A 19172-nucleotide genomic window follows, 5' to 3' on the forward strand; every position below is an offset into this window, starting at 1 on the left:
CATGAATAATGGCGAGGATAGTAACTTACAAGACTGCGCATGCAGCAAATTGCATGTTTCATGAGTTGTGTGCATTAAGATGTGATCTTAAAATGAGCTTGAAGCCCCGCGCAATGCGAGGAAAGGACGCCAGAGGCCCATGATCGTCTTAAATCATCAAAAAAAAAGAAAAGTTAATCGCTGATCATCTGCATCATATAGCGCATACACCCTCGCCTTATGCTCTGTTTGGTACGCGCGCACAATCCAATGAGATCCAATATGAGCACACGGTCAGAGAGCTAATCACGAGCCATGTGTGTATTTTTGTAGCATGTGGTGACGCTAACGGTAAATGACAAAACGCTGTATGTTGCACTACGACGACCAGAAGAACAAAATCGTTAAATTAATACCCCATCAAAAGTGCAAATTATCTTTTTAATGGCTCAATTTTGCTCCGGTATGAGATCCCGTTAGATTTTGCAGGTGTGTCTAATATTGTGTAATTATGTTGCATTTGATCATATCCTATGTCAACCACTGCGTCTTTTTTTTTTTTTTCTTCGCCGGCTGCTAATAATCGCAGTCATTTGAGGTTAATACGTTTGTGTTGCGCTCCCCCGAGAGCCAGCCGCATACAGATGTTGAGGGCGGAGACGCCGCTTGCTTGTCGTCGGAGTTAAAAATGAAACCCAGTGCGTAAGGATTGAAGTCCCTCTCCGCGTATCGGGCCCTCGCGGACCGCCGAGGTTACCAAAACGACTGGCTTTGATCATTTTCCACGTTACCCAAATACATTTTCCCTTTGAACATTTCCAGTCACTCGAGCTTTTATTTAGACGATGAAGCCTATTTAGACAATCAAGGAAGTCGGGCGAAGAAATAATGAGGCCTGCCATCCTCGCACCAGCGTCAGCGTGGACACGGGTCTCCCTTTCAATCAGTGAAAAAAAAAAGCGGCGCTGTAATTAAAGCTCTGCCCAAATCATTTTCATAAAACTTGCTCAATTTCTTTAGATCTGTTGTCAGCAAGCAGCAACCGTCTTCGCCACTCTCGGAGAAATTCCACTGACCCAATAAAGTTGATCTCATCCTCCGAGCGCATAATAATAAAGATTCCGAGTTAAGAGAGTGGAGGTTCTATTAATAGTCCCGTTTGAGGTCCACTTCCTCCTCCTTCTCTTTGCTGCTGCTGCTGCTGTTAGATTCCCAGAGTAGGCGCGTACACAGCATCTCATCTGAGTAAGGCCCGGGATGATTGCCTCACGCAGGCCTGAGCCATTTCGTCAGCCGCTTTTGCAGCTGCTGATTGTTTACAGGCGCCTTTTTTAGCGCAAGCGTCGCACGTGACAACCTGCGATGCCACCTCAACGCGTTTCTCCCGTGCTAACGACAACACGCGGTTGATCTTTAGCACCGTTTTAACAGCTCCAATTGCACCCGCACGCGCGCGTGCCCGAGTGGCTCCACATTGAAAAAAAAAAAAAAAAAAAAAAAACAGCAGCAGCAGCAGCTGGAAGGCTTTTTCCTCTCACCCTTACGCTTTATTTAAGGCAGTGGTTGGCAACCGAGTAGCACCTGACAAAATACGTGTCGCTTCAAGTATCTCTGTAACGGCCAACATTAAAAAATACAGCAGCATAGAAGGCACAAGTATTCATCAAAAACAAGATTTGATTCCTAAAAAAACGTTTACTGGGCTGCCTTGAGATACAAGTGCTTTGACTTAAGGGGATACTTGATTCATTGAGCCATTTTCAGCAGTTCAGAATGAATTTGATAACTTACAATTAATACCTTAATATACAAATTTTTCCACTTGCTGTCGACTGAAGATGACATCACCTGTGCTGAGTAAGTAGGTGATGACCAATCGTGGCTCACCTGTTTTCTGAGTTTGGTCAGCAAACTGAGTGGAGACATTTGTATTTTAAGATATTAATTGTACTTGAAAAAAAAAAAAATCATTCTGGACAAAATATAATAATAATAATAATAATAATAATAATAAAGTATCCCTTTGAGAGTTCCCTTTTCAAGAGATGAGACCACATTTTTGGTTTGACATATGAACAAAAGTTTTAGTTACAAGCACTGAATAGTGAAAGTGAACTCGACTCGTACGTCACAACAATCGCAGGGAACAAATCCTTACTGCATATTCCTTTATAAAGCACAATGCCATAGAGAGCTATTTTTCTTTTTGTAGTTTTTGGGGAGGAAAGGCAGGAACGGACTAATGGCAATGAGTGTGCTCACAAAATAAATTCAATTGTAAGCCACTGTTCCATTATGCGGGATGGAACATTAAAACAGTGCTTGAAGAGGGGAAAACATAAAACTGCACTTAAATAATTATTCGGAAGAAGCGATAGAAAAATGCTTAAATGTTTGTAAACAAACAGTTCCAAAAGTTTAAATGCAAATGTATCATATGTCAAAGTTAGAGTAAATACAACTGAGCTGTGCGTTCAAACCCCGAAACGTATTTTAATGTTTTTTTTATGCTAGGTTATATAGCAGGCTTTGATACAGCTTTTGACATGAAGATATCGCTTAAGGCAATGGTAGTTATTACAAAAAACGGCCAGCTGGTGGCAGCAGAGTACAAGAGATCAGCCAGGGCTTTTTTGCAACAAGCTCTTTTCTCAGTGTTTTCAACATGTTTTTTAATGATGATAAAATTGAGCTATAATCAAATCCTAATTGCGGAAAACGGAAACAGATACAAATATACCTTTTTTTTCCTGATGAAAGAAGAGACTCTAATCTTTCTTTTGGTAGGTTCCATGTTTTTGTAGCAATAGAACACAATATTCTGTGGTCCTTGCAAAATCAGTCAAAATCCAGTAAAACAGCTGGGAGCGAAGTGGGTTGCTTCAGTGAAAATGGCTGGGAGTGAATGAGTTAACAAATGTCCTGTAAAACGATCTAGCAAACTTCAACAATACTTAATATTATAGTGCAGAACTCCGCCAAGGCAAAAAATCCCAATTTGCAACACTAACAAATTGGACAACACTTTTCACTTCCTGCATAAACTAAAATGTTGCCATTAAGATTCGTGTTATTCACTAACAAGTTAAGCAATATGCAAACAAATCTTGCAATTTCAGAAAGTGGTTTAATAGTTTGGTATTCGAAAACACATGCCCTCATTTCAAGCTATTCAAATTTGGATTTAAATTTGCCAGATGAAAAAAGAAATTGGTTGGAGTGGAATAACGGCACTTTTTTTTTTTTTTAACTCCAAGTCTAGAAATATGTATTTTTCCCACATATTTTGAGACCCTTAAAAAATGTCCATGTAGTCAAACATCCATCTTATATTCGAAGCTGCACTTGAGCGTGCTGAAATGTTTCCGAGTCTCGTGTGATTTTGTGAAGGAAAAGCGTCGCAGTGCATTTTTGTCACAAACAAAAAGAACAAAAGCGGAAAGTTTTCCGTCTCACCTGTAGCTGGAAAAGAGGCAACAGGAGGCCGATTTGCGTCATGCAAAGTTCCCTTGGTGACATTTAGTCATGCTGAGATCTTTTTCCTGCGTTGGCTTCTATTATATTGTTGTTTCCACTCGGCGGAGTTGATTGGCAAGCGCAGACGACGAATAATGAATAACCACAAAAAGCCGTTTGAAAAGAGTAACAGCATCCATTTTCATCTCATACAAATTGCAATACAAAAAGTTTCTTGTTTATGTGTTTTTTTCATGGGCTGCGCATAATACAAAATACAATAGAACCTTGATTTAACAAACTAATAGGGGGAGGGTAGCCGATTGTCCATTTAATTGAAGGATATAGTACAAAATTGTCATTTTGTAAAAAAAAAAATCATGGTTTAAAAATAGTACAAAACCTTTGTAAATAGGTATGAAAAAAAAAATAGGTTTGTTTTTCCAAACTTATAATGGTGAGCAGCTAGTCGTTTTCATGAGCCACGACGTTAGCATTAGCATTCTTCCTTTCGCTGCTCCATTCTGATTGGATGTCATAGATGAGCAAAAAACAACTGTAAACTGTTTGACAGATGTGTGACAGTGCCAGTGACGTGAGACACAGAAGCTACGACGTCGCACCTTTGAGCTGCGTGATGCTAAGCTACGCTTTCCGTTGCATTTTTAATGGGAGCATTGCCCCTCGTCAACATGGCCGCCAAACAGACACGTACGTTAGCCCAAGCTCGTCTGTACTTTATCACTTTGACAGCAGCGGCACAACCCAGAAATACATGTAGCTATTTTTCTGCGTTGATTATGCAACGGCGCCAGTAAACAGCATGTGGCCAAATCTCTAACTTACAGACTTTGACAGATACTCTCCGAAGAGGACCGGACACTTTTTTTTATGTCCGTTAAATCACAGATTTGTCAACAACAACAACAACAACAAAAATCTGCTTTTTTTTTTTTTTTTTTTTTTTTTACAAATGTGCAAGTAGATGAAATATTGGCTCGCATCATTTTAAATTTTAGTAGCAAAATGCGACCATGTACTAGCAATGTAGCAATGTGACAAGTAGCCGCCATCTTTATGGAATTAATTAACTATTTTTAAGGGCAAGTGATGCCGTTTGAAACATAATATTGACTGGTTGACTCAACTGAACCTTGTGAGCCAATCGGCGAAAGAATCGCCCAAGGAAATGACAAAATCAACGTTTTGAGGAGATATTTTGTGAAATAATCCAATTATACTGTTTGAGGGTGTTTTTGAATGATGATGAACAAAAAAACAACAACTCAATTGCTCTGGAACCAGATTTTCAAAATTCTTGCTACGTTCCGGATGAAGTCGCCAATTAGTTATTTTGGGGAAATCCTGTCACGTTGCTACTACAAGTAACAACAGACGTAAACGAGCGTCCCTGCTTAGTCATGCTTACACAGTAACTTCTGTAGAGTACATTTGATTCCATTTTGAGTGGGAACAAATAGACTCAGTTTTAGAGTAACATTTACACTTGTAAGAGAGTAAAATAAAGAATTGAAGAAAAAAAAGTCACTCAAGGGTTGAGGAACACAACTCACAACCTTTAACATGGGAGCCAGCCGATTTACTCCCTGAACCACACAGCTGAGTCTATTTGGTCCCACTCTAAATAGATTCATACATATCTAAATATAATCGAATTGTGTAGTTACACACTCCGCTATTCATTAATATGCGCGGTTCCTCGGCAATAACCTCATTACCCGAAAGAGAGGCACGTTCGCTATTAATTGCAGTGCGTGTTGCTTTATTTGCTGCAGCAAAGTGAAACAAAAGAAATTGATTTAGCCGATTGGCTTCAGATTAAAATCATTAACACCTTTCAGTGTCATGCACCAAATTATCATCTGGAAATGACATCTTATTGAAACACAGCAACCAAATAAAAGTGGTTGCATCCGCCCTTTGCCTACGGTTAGTATCGATGCGTAGTTGTGTCATCAGTATAGTTTATAAACTTGTATGTATTTATACTTCCTGCCAGAGCTCGTGAAATAAATGTACTCAAAGCAAAGTGGGTGTCGCTTTTAAGCAGTTGCGTTTGATTCCGCTCTTTTTCACCGTTTTTTTTTTTCCCCCCCCGCATCCTCCTCCTTTTGCATCTCGTTTTTTTTTCCCGCCCGCGTGTTTTGTTTGTGAACAAGCAGCCGCGCTTTCGCATTGAAATGAAGCCTCTTCCAAACGATCAATGATCCCCTCCGACTGTTTGCGATTTGCTTTTAATCACCTGATAGCGATCGCGTCGACTTAATTGCCGGCAAACGGCCGCTTAATTGCGCGCTAACAGTCCGCGCGAGCGCTTCCTGACGTGAACATCTGCATTTGCCGATGTTTATATTGTGAAAGTTGAGCAGCTTTTCCATACGGAACACATGCATTCCCTTTCTTACAGAAACAAACGAGGGCGCTTCATTCATCGTTTTTTTGGCGGGGTAAAAAAAATAAAAATAAAAAAAAAATAATAATAATAATAAAAAAAATTTTTTAAAAAAGGGCCCTCGCTCTGTAAGACAAAAGCCGGCGCGGCACAACACGCTTGCGTCATGGTGTCGGTGTCAGAACATTCTGAGCTTAAGAGGTGTGTTTTATTTCCACAGTCGGCTAAATTGTGCAGCACAGACTGTGATTTCGCCTCTTTTTTTGTGCGCCGCGAGGACATGTTTATGGGCTAATAGGCCTTTGTTGGCGCTCCTCTATTTATTTAATACAATTGTAGTGTGAACACAAGGAATAATAAACAGGCTGACGAGACATACGATCCGTCTTCGGGCCTGTGTAAGGACACAAAAAAGGGGGACGTTTCCACAGCGGAAAGTAAATTCTTTTGAAGTGGAACTAATCATCTGAGGGATGGTTCTCGTTGTCCTAACAACGCAGCTGAATTGGAATGAGCCTCCCCTTTTTTTTTTGTGGCAGATATGTTTTCTTTTTTTTTTTGCATTCAGAGCTGATGATGATCGTACTTTCACGGCCTGTCCGCGCGCATTGTGCGTCCCGACTCCTTTTTGCGGATAAGTCTTTACTTGGAGACGCCGAAACGCACGGTGGGTGACTCCCGGGCCTGTGACGTCACCCTCCCCCTACCCCGCCCCTCTTTCCCCACTCGTACCCCCTCCCCTTACCCGCGCTCCTTTCAGCTTTTTTTAATACTGTCAACATGAAAAGGGCAGAGCAAATCCTCTCCTACAACACAGTGAAAAGATCAAGACTTTTAAACTTGTCATGTCATCGCGCTTAAAATGGCGCCTGCGCGGCTGGTCGGGTAAATCCAGAGTTTTACGTGTGAGAATGCGCTCACGTGATATTTGAAAAAAAAAAAGTCAAGTTTTGGGACAGTCAAATAAAACAACACGAGAATCTTGTATAATTGGCTTCAGTCACTTTCTTATGATGGCTAATTTTACTGTCATTATATATACTGGACTGGCAAGCTAATCTGAGCGGCTTTAGCATGGAATAAAAATAGCATAAATGCATAACATACATCCAGGGTTGGTGGGAATTAAAATCCGTATTCCAATATTACGAAACCATCGAAACAAAATGATGCAGGTTCTTTATTGGATGGGAAAATAAAAGTTATTCCACGTATTCAAATGTAAACCTTGGTGGAGTCGACGACAACAAATCATCTGAAGATGAAGAAACAACACGATAAGATTTAAGAAGAAAACCCCGTTTGTTGTTGTCAGTTTAACAAATGTTTTAATGAATTGCGCTATTAATAGTTCCGAGAAATTTCTCATGCCTTATTTGGCACTTTTCTCTCACCCCCAAAAAAACCCAAAAAAAAAGTAAATAACTATGTATGAGTTAAAATAAATTAATAAATTAATAAAAAAAATAACAATCGACTCATTCATTTATGAAAATCACGAATGAAAACATAGTATATGTAAAAATAAATTCAGCAAATAAAAATGAACTTCAATGCACAATACATAGGCACAAAAATACATTTAAAAATACTCAATGAATAAAAAATAAGCTAAAATGACCAACCCAAACACATAAGTATATATACATGTAAAAATGATCAATTTAAATGACCAAGCTTAAAACATGTTTCAGAAAATGTCATGAAAATGAACAACCTGAATGCAAATGCAAAAGACATAAAACAGCAAGAAATACAATTAGAAGTAAATTAACAATGCAGTTACATATATAAAAATCAATTTCAAACATAATATAAAAATGACTGAAAACAAAAAGCCTACTAGAACAACCAAACTCTATCCATCCATGTGAATCTAAATCTAAATCTAAATCTCATCCAGCGTAATCCATCGTGCAGAACAATAGGGCACAGTGACTGCGCATACTATCGTGCGTTTTTTCTCTCCCTTTTCTTCTTCTCCTTCTTTTTCCTTCCAACTGAAGACATTCCTGGCATAAATCAAGTTAGTAATGATTATCCTCGGCCGTGATTCACCACGACGGCTCTTTTGTTTCAACCTGAAGGGCCGCAACTGTGCCGTGCAGTTTGGGGTCTCCCCCTGCGGGGCGCCCTGGAGGGTTAGCGAGGGGAGGGGCCCGCAAAGGTAACTGGGCCGCTTGACCTCTGGGCCGAGAGAATTCCAATGTTTACTGTTCCTAAATCTGGACTTTTTTCACACCGAGCTCGCTGCAAAGCGGGTCTGCCTTCTTCCTGCCCGTTTCCTTCAATGGCCGCTCGGCCGTTTTATGGCCTCCGTGGGGCTATTGAGGGGGTTCAGGCGGCAGTCATCTGCAGAGGTGAGAGGTGGCCGTCTTGTTTTTTACGCCAGCGGTGGTAGGAAAATATCACATCGTAGGAACGAGCTGTTCATAATCGGTAAGTGATAACACATCGTGAAGGCTACGTTGATTCTCAAGAAAAGCTTCCCACTGCTTTTTGCGACCCTCAAAAGCTCGCGTGGTGTAAATTGATTGCGTATGATGCAAGATACAGTTTGTACACTTAGTGGCGCGGCTGCGTTATTCATAAGCTCCATTCTTGATGATTTATTAAATACGATATCGCTCTGCGGGGAAAGGGAATCTAAGAACAATAGATTTCACTTTTTTGATCATTTTGAAACAGAAAATTCTTTCTGGGGGGGGGAGAAAAGCGGCCAGTGGGTGGCAAGTCTGCCATGTTATTGCCACTCACTGGCCACAACATTAGGTACACCTGCACTATCATAATGCTTTGAGTCAAAATGGCTGCCTTTGAAAAAGATAATAATGTTTTGCTTACTGACCTGTTTGAAAAGCGAGAGCTACTTCTTGTGCCTAAATGTTTGTAAACCAAAGTTTAAATGCAAATGTATCATATTTCAAAGTTAGAGTAAATACAACTGAGCTGTGCGTTCAAACCCAAAAACGTATTTATATGTTTTTTATGTGTTTTTTTTTTACATGCTAGAGCTTTGATATTTGATACAGCTTCTGACATGAAGAGGTTGCTTAAAGCAATGGTAGTTATTACAAAAAACGGCCAGCAGGTGGCAGCAGAGTATAAGAGATCAGCCAGGCCCATTGTTTTCAACAAGCTCTTTTTCCCAGTGTTTTCAACAGATTTTTGAATGATTATGAAACTTACCTATATTCTAATGCTAATTGCTGAAAACGGAAACAGATATAGTAAATATAAATATAGTTTGTTTTTCTCCTAATGAAAGAAGAGACTCTAATCTTTCTTTTGGTAGGTTCCATGTTTTTATAGCAATAGAACCCAATATTCTGTGGGCCTTGCAAAATCAGGTGAAACAGCTGGGAGCGAAGGGGGTTGCTTCAGTGAAAATGGCTGGGAGTGAAAAAGTTAATAATCAATTAATTCTACATTCCGAGGAAATTACAATGTCCGGCCACTGATGCGCTTTTCAAATAGGTCTGTGGGCTACTTATATGGTTCTTCAGGGCACCCTGTTGAGAGTGGGGCACTGTGTTGGTGATCTCAGGGCGGCATGGCTCGGTGGTTGAGTGAGGTTGTGGGTTCGATCCTGCATGGCAGCTGCCGACCAATGGCGTGCGAATGTGTAGGCTTAAATTGTAAAGCGCTTTGGGCACCATATAGTATCGAAAAGCACGATATAAAAAAAGAGTCCATTTACATCTGGTTTAAATGGACGCTGTCAAGTCATGTGTTCATTAAAAAAAAAATAATAATTCTGGTTATAGTTTGCAGTAATGCTGTTCCTAATATTTTGACCCTGTCCATGGCTGCCCTAGCTTGATTGGCATCCTGTGCAAGAACCCTCCTTTGGTGCTCACCCGCCCCTCTCAAACACACAAAACCAATGAAAGCACACCAGCAAGGACCTTATATTTTGTTATTTTCAACATATTGAATTATAAGCCAATTCGCAAGCAAATTGCAGCCATGCCACTTTGTGCGGCCACACGTCGCACATGCCAAAGTCTGCCATGAGGTATTATAATAATTTGGGGCAACGGCAAGCTCCTGATGTTGTCACACGAGGGGGCGTGTCCGAAGATATTTCCCTCGAAAAAGCGAAGCTGTTGATTCACTTTTATTTGGATTCCCACTTTGTGCACAATACACACACACACACACACACACGCGCGCGCGCACACCGACTATTAATGAAGGCAGCAGTTTAAATGAGGACACCGCCGAGTGGCTGGTGGCAAAACTTCAATGTAGGCCATTTTTGGTTGTGAGACTTTTGAAGGAATTGCAGCACATGAGAGGATCGAAATGTGGGAATCCTCACCAACACTCTTTTCTTTGCACTCTAAAAAGAAAAGTCAGTGTGTAGCTACAAGCTGACACGCGCTCCAAAGTCCTGTCAGTGGCTTCTTCCAAAAGCATTTTCCTCCGAGGGCCAGTTGTGTTGTTTCCTGCGGAAAAACTCTGCCGGCCCGGACGGCCGGCCCCCTTTTTTTTTGTTGTGTTTTCCGCACGCCGTGCGAAAGGAGCTGGCCATTGTCAACCGCGGCAGGCTGGGAGCTGCGGGGAGAGGACGCCCGCGCCGTGCCAGTTGGCTCCAGTAGTGAAAACAACAAGGCGGGCACAGCACCAGTCTAATCTTGGGCGTTGCAGACACAAAGGTCACTTTGTGGCGATTGCACTTGGAGCCTTCCAACAGCTCGCCGCCATATTCGCCCGCCAATCTATAGAAATGTACACATTGCGCGCACGCTGTCGGCTGCCAGCGTGTCAACATTCTGCCGCTGTGCCATGTGCCGCCTTCTAAAAATGACTTCCATTTCAATCAGGCACGCTCCGGAGGGGGGGGGGGGCGCCGACATTTAAATATCCAAAATTGTCGAGCATCAATTAATGATTTCATTCCAAATATATGAGGAGATAAACATTGTTTCATTTTTCTTTAATTGCTCGTTTGTCAGCCAGCAGTTATTTTAAATAAATAAATAAAAAAAAGAAGCATTTTAACATGAGCAGTTAATTTAGGTTAACAGTTTGACGGAATATAATACACAACACAGCTTTAAATAGTCGAATAATTCTTAATTTTGCGTTTAACTGAATACTGGCTACTACTCTCCCCACCCATTTAGGTATTAGACTAACTTATAAAACAATGACTGCACTACCTATGTTACAAAGGCTGTCGGGAAGTCACAATAATTAAAAACCAAAAGTAACAATAATTTAATTCACCACTTGAAATAACGCCACTGTAACTTTATTACACTCAGAGGTGGCAAATCCAGGTCCAGAAAGTAAAAACCCTGCCACAGTTTGGCTTTAGCCCCAGGTGCTAGCTAGCTAGCTAGCTCCCATGGTGCTCGTTTACATGCTAGGGAGTGTTAGAGTAGACAATATTTGTATTCTACTCTTTGCGTGTTCAATTAACTGAATGGTGAGATTCTGGTGAAGAAGTCCCTTTGCAAAGGTAATTAGTCAGAAGCTTCTGATCACACAATTGAAGTCACCCAAGCAGTGTTCTGTTCAAAAGTGTGCCCCTCCTTCTCCTGCACATCATTATTTATTGAAAAGTGGGTGAATACGAAAAGCCTCCTCCCCTTCACAATAAGGCAAAAGTTCTCAGGAATACAAATCAGATTAGACCTAAACAATAATAAATCAGCCTGTCCTTGGACTGAGACCGGTACCAGGCTGCACTCCCTTCTCTTCTCAGGCGAGAGAGACAGATAAGAATACAATAGACAATTCTATTCATTGAGCTACACAGCTATAACTAAATCCAAAACGGCTAAAATATAAATTGAAACTGAAAAACAATGTTAATAATTCAACAGGAGCTAGCTAGCTAGCATCGGAGGCTAAAGCCAAACTGTGGCACGTTTTTACTTTCTGGACCTGGATTTGCCACCTCTGATATTTACACACAGCCTGTATAAAACGACACATTAGAGCGGCATAACACAGTCACGCAAGGCATGCTGGGAAAGGCTTTGTGCGATCGTAAAGTTAGCATCAGTCCGCTAAGTGGTGTGCTGGAAGTGGTGTGAAAAGGTTTCAAATAAGAGCGCTAACAGGAATTGCCGTGTTTTTTTTGTTTTTGTTTTTTGTGCTCAAATATTTTATTTGTCTTTTCTTTTCTGTAAACAATACCAACAGTGAGATATATATATATAATGACAACTTAACATATAAGCATCTGACCCAATCCAAACCCAACCCTTGGACCTTAAAAAAGAAAAGAAAAGAAAAGAAAAAAGAAACAAGAAAAACAAGCAAAGTGGCATTTTAGGAATGGAGCAGATTTAGGACGATGCCCCGAGCATAAAAATCGAAACTTGTGTTTAGAGACTGATGTTCAGCGTAAAGCTCCAATGTCTCAATTATGTCAGTTTGATATTTTTTTTAAAGAATCTTTTACTATTCGCCAATCCACACGTATTTATTTGTTTTTATTATTATTATTTATTTATTTTTATGTTAACGGTTGAACAAACTTTCTTTTTTTGGGGGGTGTCCTGGAAAGTGATGATTTTGGAGGTACGATAATTTGGCTTGATCGTGGTGAATTATATTGAAAGGATGCTGGCTGGATGGATGTCCGGTGGCGCCTTGAGATACAAGTGACCCGACTTACAAGATTTTCAGAACCGAGCCATCTTTCCGTTGATTCTTTTGTTTTGACTTGGCAAAACTTTCAAACGTAGCTTTGCTTTAGATACGTTGGTTTAGTGTAATGCTAGCAAATGCTGCAAATACATGGCATTGGTGTCGGAGCCTTTTAAGCAATGGATATTTGAACTAGTGCTGTCACGATTGAATATTTTTTCAATCAATGAATCGATTGATCATTCAATCGATTGATTTTAATTTTGCATTAAAGCACATTGCTGTTTATTAACCAGCGATTGGTGTTTATCTCCTACTTCGCATTCATATAGTGATTAAAAAAAGGGGGATTGACGTAGGCTATGTTTTTTATTTTTATTATTATTATTATTTTTTTATTATTTTTTTAGAAAGGCTATGTTACCGGTTTAGTCATTGTTTGCCAAAGTTAAAAAGAGATGTTTGCAAATGTCTTATTTTGATTAAACGCTGAAAAGATCATCGATAGTCTTCTTTCGTGAAGGACTACAGAAATCTGTGAACAATTGCTGAAATACATTTTTAAGAAAATGGCTCCAAACATTTACTTGATTATTAAAATAGTCGTCGATTCATTTGATAGTAGATTTCTTGTCAGTTAATTTTGACAGCTCAAATTTGAACACAAACGCGTAGCAAATACTGACCAATAAGTTCTCGCGTTCTCCAGGATCTCGGGCGTGTTCGTGTGGACGTAAGCATCGGTCGGAACGAGCCGACAGGAATAGCAGGACTATAGTTGGAAGGTAAGCTCCCGTCAATAATATCCCGTATCTCCTCCCCCGTCCTGTTCGAGCGAGCGCAAGATAGCGCGCGTCGGTTTCCTAACGCGCTTGTAATGCGGGTTTATTTAATGAGTTGGCCAAAAAAAACGCCTGTCGCTTTCCCCCGCCGTACGTTGCAGCAAATAGCGGGCGGTGTGCTTCGCATTGTGGCGCTTTATCCGTTTTCACGCCGCTCTCCGCCCTCCTGGTGGTGCTTGGCTCGCAAGACAATCGTCCTGCAAATATCAGGGGGGCCAAGTCATTATCTTATGCTCAGCAGGTGTAGACATTATTGGAGTGTTGAACTAATGATATGTAATGAGCTCTCTGTGACACATGTCTAGCCACCGTTGCTATCACGAGGCCCATTACTAGATAACAGCATCCTAATTAGCTTCGCCGGGGAAGCCACAACCGCAGCTTCGAAATACATCAAGCTATATTTAAGTTTCCGTTTTTTTTACCCCCCCCCGCCCCTCCCTCTCTTCGTTGTTGCCGCACGCGGACGGAAAACGTGCTAATCTGGTTTCACGACGCTTGTATTTAGTTTTGGAAAGCCGTCTGGATGGACGCCATTGACGAGCGCGTGACTAAAAGACACGCCGATCCGCGTTTGTCACTTTCGTCCCATTTTCCGGCTAAATTGAGAGCCGAGGACTGTCTGGAAAATTTATATTGGAAATGGTTTTGAAGTTGGTACCCCACCGCAAACACTTTCAGCCTGGCGCCGGTCGCCTAGCAACAGCAAACAAAGGCAGGACCCATCTCAAGTTTCCCGTGGAGCGGCCGGTCCGGCACGCCTTTGATCTTGACTGGGAAAATAGCTGAGTGGGCACTACTCGCATTTGTCTTTCATTTAGTCCGGCCCCCCACCAACTCCTACCCAATATGCCCCCCGCCCCTTTCTCACCCCTTCCCAAATGTTCCCTGAAATGAGACAAATCTTCATCTGTCCACAGCAACCAGCACTCTTCAATAGTCAACCGTAGCATTTGCTACCTTCCACGATTGATTGATTGACTGAAGTCTCATTAATAAGCACCGCAAGAATTTTTACTTGACATTTTCTGCAAGTCAGAATCATCTTTATTGGCCAAGTATGTTTAAAAAACACACAAGGAATTTGTCACCGGTACGAGTGCCACTGACGGATACGACGACCATTCTGCAAATGATGCAATTTAAAGGCTAATGCTAGGCTAAAGGTTTTGTAGACCTGATTTCAACAGGAAGTGACCCTTACTCCATTGTTTACTCGATTCCTCGCACCTTACTGTATTTCTTTCTTGTTTACTTTCTTCCTTACTTCCTGCTACTTTATTTTTGTTCTTGTTGCCTTGTTTTATCCAACAGCTTGGTTCGTTTTATCCTTGCCCCCATTAAAGACTTACTTTGTTCTAGGGAGTCGTAATTTACGGGAATTAACAAACATAGCCTAGCATAGCATAGGCTAGAAGAAAACATGGCCTGATTCCTAAATCAAAGGTATAACGTGATCCTGATTACATTAAAGAAAAAAAAATCACAGGCTGACTCGGGTCAATTAGTGGAACCCATAGTACAAAACAAACATGGTGAAGCAGCATTTAGCTGTTATGCCGCACACAAATCAAACAAGCTGCCAATAGAAATGAAGTATAGTCCCAACTGGAAATGCTATTAAATCCAGGTTCAAAACGTAGCTACTTCAGAGTCGTGTCAGAGTTGTGAAGTTGTCAGGAGACCAGAGGAAGGATAAAAGGAAAGAAATATGAAACAAAGTGAAATCCAGCACCAACCAGACACAACCTATGACCCACAGAGTTACAAAACCAGAATCTTTCACCAACCCCAGAAACATCTCAATTCCAGCAGATTAGGGAGACCTCAAGAGACCAGAGGAAAGACTAAAGGAAGGTGTCTGCAAAACTAGCAAGAGAAAGAAATCTCCACTCATTGAGATCATATTCTGCACTATATTTGCACACTGAAAATAGAACCCGATATCTCCACACTTGACGACTGCGTAGCTCTCACTGTCTTCAGCAGTTATCTTCAATTTTGTGTCATGTATTCAGAAGCAAATCTCTGCATTTACTTTACAGGATCTTTAAAGTGACAGTAAAAATGACAAATAAAATAAAATAAAAAGCCACCGAAAACGTTGAATGTTAAGCAGCTTCCACAATCTCCACACAATCGCCACACGCTTCCCCTCATTTGAAAGTGAGAGCGACGCCACAGCGAGTGTTTTCCCGTGGCGGACTTATTGCGTCACCGGCATCTTCAGAGTGATGCTGATGTGGCATCCGGCTATTCATGTGGATCGTGTGCGTTGAAAGTAAGCTGTGCTTAGGGGGGGGGGGGGGGGGGGAAACATTTTCAAGTCATATTTCCCAGTCTTTAATAACGCTTTCCAAGTCAAGCAAGACATAAATAAACTCCCTTTTTCTCTGCGCTTGAACACAAGCGAGGCGAAATATCTTTGGGCTATTGAATGTTATCTTGCGCCACTGCTCCGCTCGCCTTTCATCCAAAGCGGCTCCGACAGCACCAGAGATTAAACAAACTGAAGAGTTACACACTGTTTGGGTGTAATTTGCCGTAATTGATGTTTCCGTTTGGTGCTTGAGCGACTTGTTGCAGTTTGCGGCTTGTCGTGCGCCCCCCCCCCCCCCCCCCCCCCCCCCCCCGCAGTGGCGTGTATTGACCTCGGTCCGTTTTTGGCGCCGCGCGTTGTTCGGCTAACGCGCTTCGTCTTCGCCCTCAGCCGAGCACGACGAGCGCACCTTGCGCGGCCGAGGATGTCGTTTTCATCCACGTTGCGCCAATGACACCGAAACAAGTTTGTCCTTTTAGTTGGAATAAGCGGCGCTCGTCGCTCGTCGCTCGTCGCTCGCAATTCATCCTTCGTGCTCGTCGACTAACATAATCGGCAAATTGGAATTTCATTCACAACACTTGTTTGCATTGTTGGAAAAACGTCTTAACTGTGTGACACAATATCAGAAATGAGAAAACAAGATTATGACCCAAATATTTGGTAACGAGACAAAGTGCAAATTTCTGCAGAAATTGCGTGGGAATGCTGAAAAGCGGAATGCTAAGATTTGAATGCATGTGCTTATGAAGTAAATTGAAAGATGTGAAAATTACACATTTTTAATTGTAGTTAAATGACAAATGAATAAAAAGACAACTTGAACTGCAGTCTGTCTAAATTGGGATTAAATCATTTCAGAGAAAGTTCTATTGAATGTTCTAAAATGTGATCCAAGAGGGGTTTGAACCCAGGTTCTCCACTGACTTAACTTGACTTGTTCAAAATTCATGGCTACTGGCGTATTTATTTTGAAAAGTGTCATCAATTTCCTGATACGATAGTCAGTTGGTATGCAAGTATAATACTTAACATAACGGCCATGGATATATTTGCAATGGACAGTCGGAGTTGGGATTTGAACCTGAAACCTCCTAGTTACTGGACGATGCTCTTCACCAACTGCGCCATCACACCTGGCAATGATGATCAGTTGTATGTATGGAAGTGGGCTTGTAAAGTGTAAAGTTCAATGCGCCGGGCGGGAAACAGGTTGAAATTTGAATGGTGTAAATTGGAAGTATTATGTAAAAGTTGTTTCACGGCAAAAAAGTGTGGAGAATAAAAATCACAATAACATATGTGGGAATGCTTCAAAGGATAAAATACATCAATCCGTACACTTTTGTATAAATATTCACACTTGGACCAAAAACAAAGTAGAGCGGCATGTCCTTAGGATAATACTTTGCAATTTCCCTAATTAAGGGCTTATAAACAGTTTTACATAACATTTACATTTCGCTCTACTGCTTTGACCTTAGTTGGATATGAATGAATATGTTCCTAATGAATTCAATTGATTCCACTTTACACAATTAATTACCCTTGATAACCACACAATGAGACTTTTAAAACCAATTGAGCTTGCCAAATAGTGAGCCTTGACCTTTCTTAGTAACCATTTATGTTGTGATTGTGAGTGTGTAATTGACTAAGAATTTATACATTTATTATATGGAAAGTAAAAATCACATATAAATGCTGAGTCATGTTTACGAGCAAAACAAAGTCATCCCCAGACACTTCTGTCAATGCCATAACAACATTGATAATAATATCATACATACATAATATGACTCATTAGTGTTCATAATTTTTTTTTTAATGCTAAATGTCAAATGAGCATACCGTTTGCCATCAAGCCATGTAAATATTTCAAATGCCATCGATTTACTTCCGTAAGTCAGTCACACTCGTTAAATGCGATAAACAATATGCAAAAATCCCTAAAACAAAAACATGTTGCAAACTGCTGAGTGAAAATCACCCCGAAATACAAAAAAATTAGCTAAAAGTGTCCACCCTGTCAGCAAGCTCACATATTTATTTAAAAAAAAAAGTGTCGTTTCTGAAGCACAAAAATAAAGTTAAGCCCCTCCCACAATTATTTAAAATTTATTTATATTTATATTTATTTTTATTTTTATTTTTATTTACTTTGTATTTTCTTTTTTTATATATTTTTTTATTTTATTCTTTTATTATATATTTTTTTAAAGAATAAAAATATTTGTAACTCTGCTTTTTAACATTCACATACTTCCTCCCTTCTCCTTGTATGTAATCACCAGCAGGAGACTCCGCCCACTCACACTCTCCTTGAAAACTGCAACTGAAAGAAAAAATATCTATTTAATACAATAAATACTGTATGAAGTTAAAAAACAACAACAACAACGTTTTAAGCGATATCAAAGGTTCCTTATGGTGATATTGACTCATCCAACAATTAGTCACACGATAAACTCAAAGTTGTCAAGCAGCAGCAAGTTGATTTTCAAGCTACTCGGGAAGTCGAAGCAGTCTTTAGCGCTCAGGCAGCCTTCCGAGGTTTCTCCTTTTACCTCACACCTTCAACAACTCCCTTTTCTTTTCTAAAAGGGCTCTTCTGGGATGGAACAGACACACACAAAAAAAAAGAAGAAGTCTCTTGAAGACGTTTTTATTTTTCCCTCCCCAAAACCCATTGCGATCCTTTTTTTGCATATTTATTTATAGCGTGTTTCTTATTTTGCCGCAATCCCGTGCAGGAGAATTGTTTAGCAAGACGCTTCGACAAACTGGCCCAACACACAAACGTGCATCGACTTCTCACTTTTTTATCTTTTAAGGCTGAGATTTTAAGAAGACAAAATAGCATCCCAATGATTAAAGGCCAGCCGAGCAAGGTATCGTTCCAAGTTGCGTTTTCCGAACACTTCCTTGTCAAAATAATGGTTTGCTTTCAGAAACCGACGTGTTCCGTACGCATTTTACAACAACTAGCATCGTCTCCAGTGTAGCCAATCACAAGCCCGTACGTATTGACGTCATCACAAACGGGCATAATATATATATATATATATATATATATATATATATATATATTATTATTATTATTTTTTTAAGATCAGGGCCTGACCAAAGTGGATTTTTAGAGGCTGATTCTGATATTTGGTGGAATAAAATTCCAATTAACGGATTAATCCACGGATTAATGCAAAAAATATAACTACGATGAATAAAATAACTTCTTTTTTGATCCCTTAATACTTACATTTTACATTTGACAGTTTTATATGACTTTGTCCTTTTAGTAATTGTTCAATTTTAAGAAAAATTGACCATTTATTTTTGCCAAATTTAGTTTTTTTTAAGGTGGTGGTTGAATGTCATTATTGTTGCCTTATGTTAAAAATATATCAATGTATTTATAAAAAAAAAAAAACTGCACACAAAAAAATCTCAGATTTTTGCTGATTTTGAAAGAGTATAAATTAAATGAGCCGTCCTAAGACATATTCAAATGTCCTTGTCGTATATATTCCAATAGTGGAAAGTGCCGGCAAAT

The 19172-nt window shown here is 40.2% G+C and overlaps 1 protein-coding gene across 3 annotated transcripts in view; it reads left to right on the forward strand.

The window, feature by feature from the left end:
* The window catches only part of zic6 (zic family member 6), a 106191-nt gene that overhangs the window by 78432 nt on the left and 8587 nt on the right, over positions 1-19172 (forward strand). For 2 of the 3 annotated variants that reach the window (XR_015096047.1, XR_015096046.1), the window contains exon 2: positions 13167-13242. The exons of the other annotated variant lie outside the window; for it this stretch is intronic. The gene's annotated coding sequence lies outside the window, so the exon portion shown is untranslated. The remainder of the gene's footprint in view (positions 1-13166; positions 13243-19172) is intronic. 3 annotated transcript variants of the gene reach the window in all.

This window comes from Leptonotus elevatus, chromosome 9, assembly GCF_054856555.1.
Source record: "Leptonotus elevatus isolate MCC_2025b chromosome 9, RoL_Lele_1.0, whole genome shotgun sequence".
In the NCBI taxonomy this organism is placed as follows: Eukaryota; Metazoa; Chordata; class Actinopteri; order Syngnathiformes; family Syngnathidae; genus Leptonotus; species Leptonotus elevatus.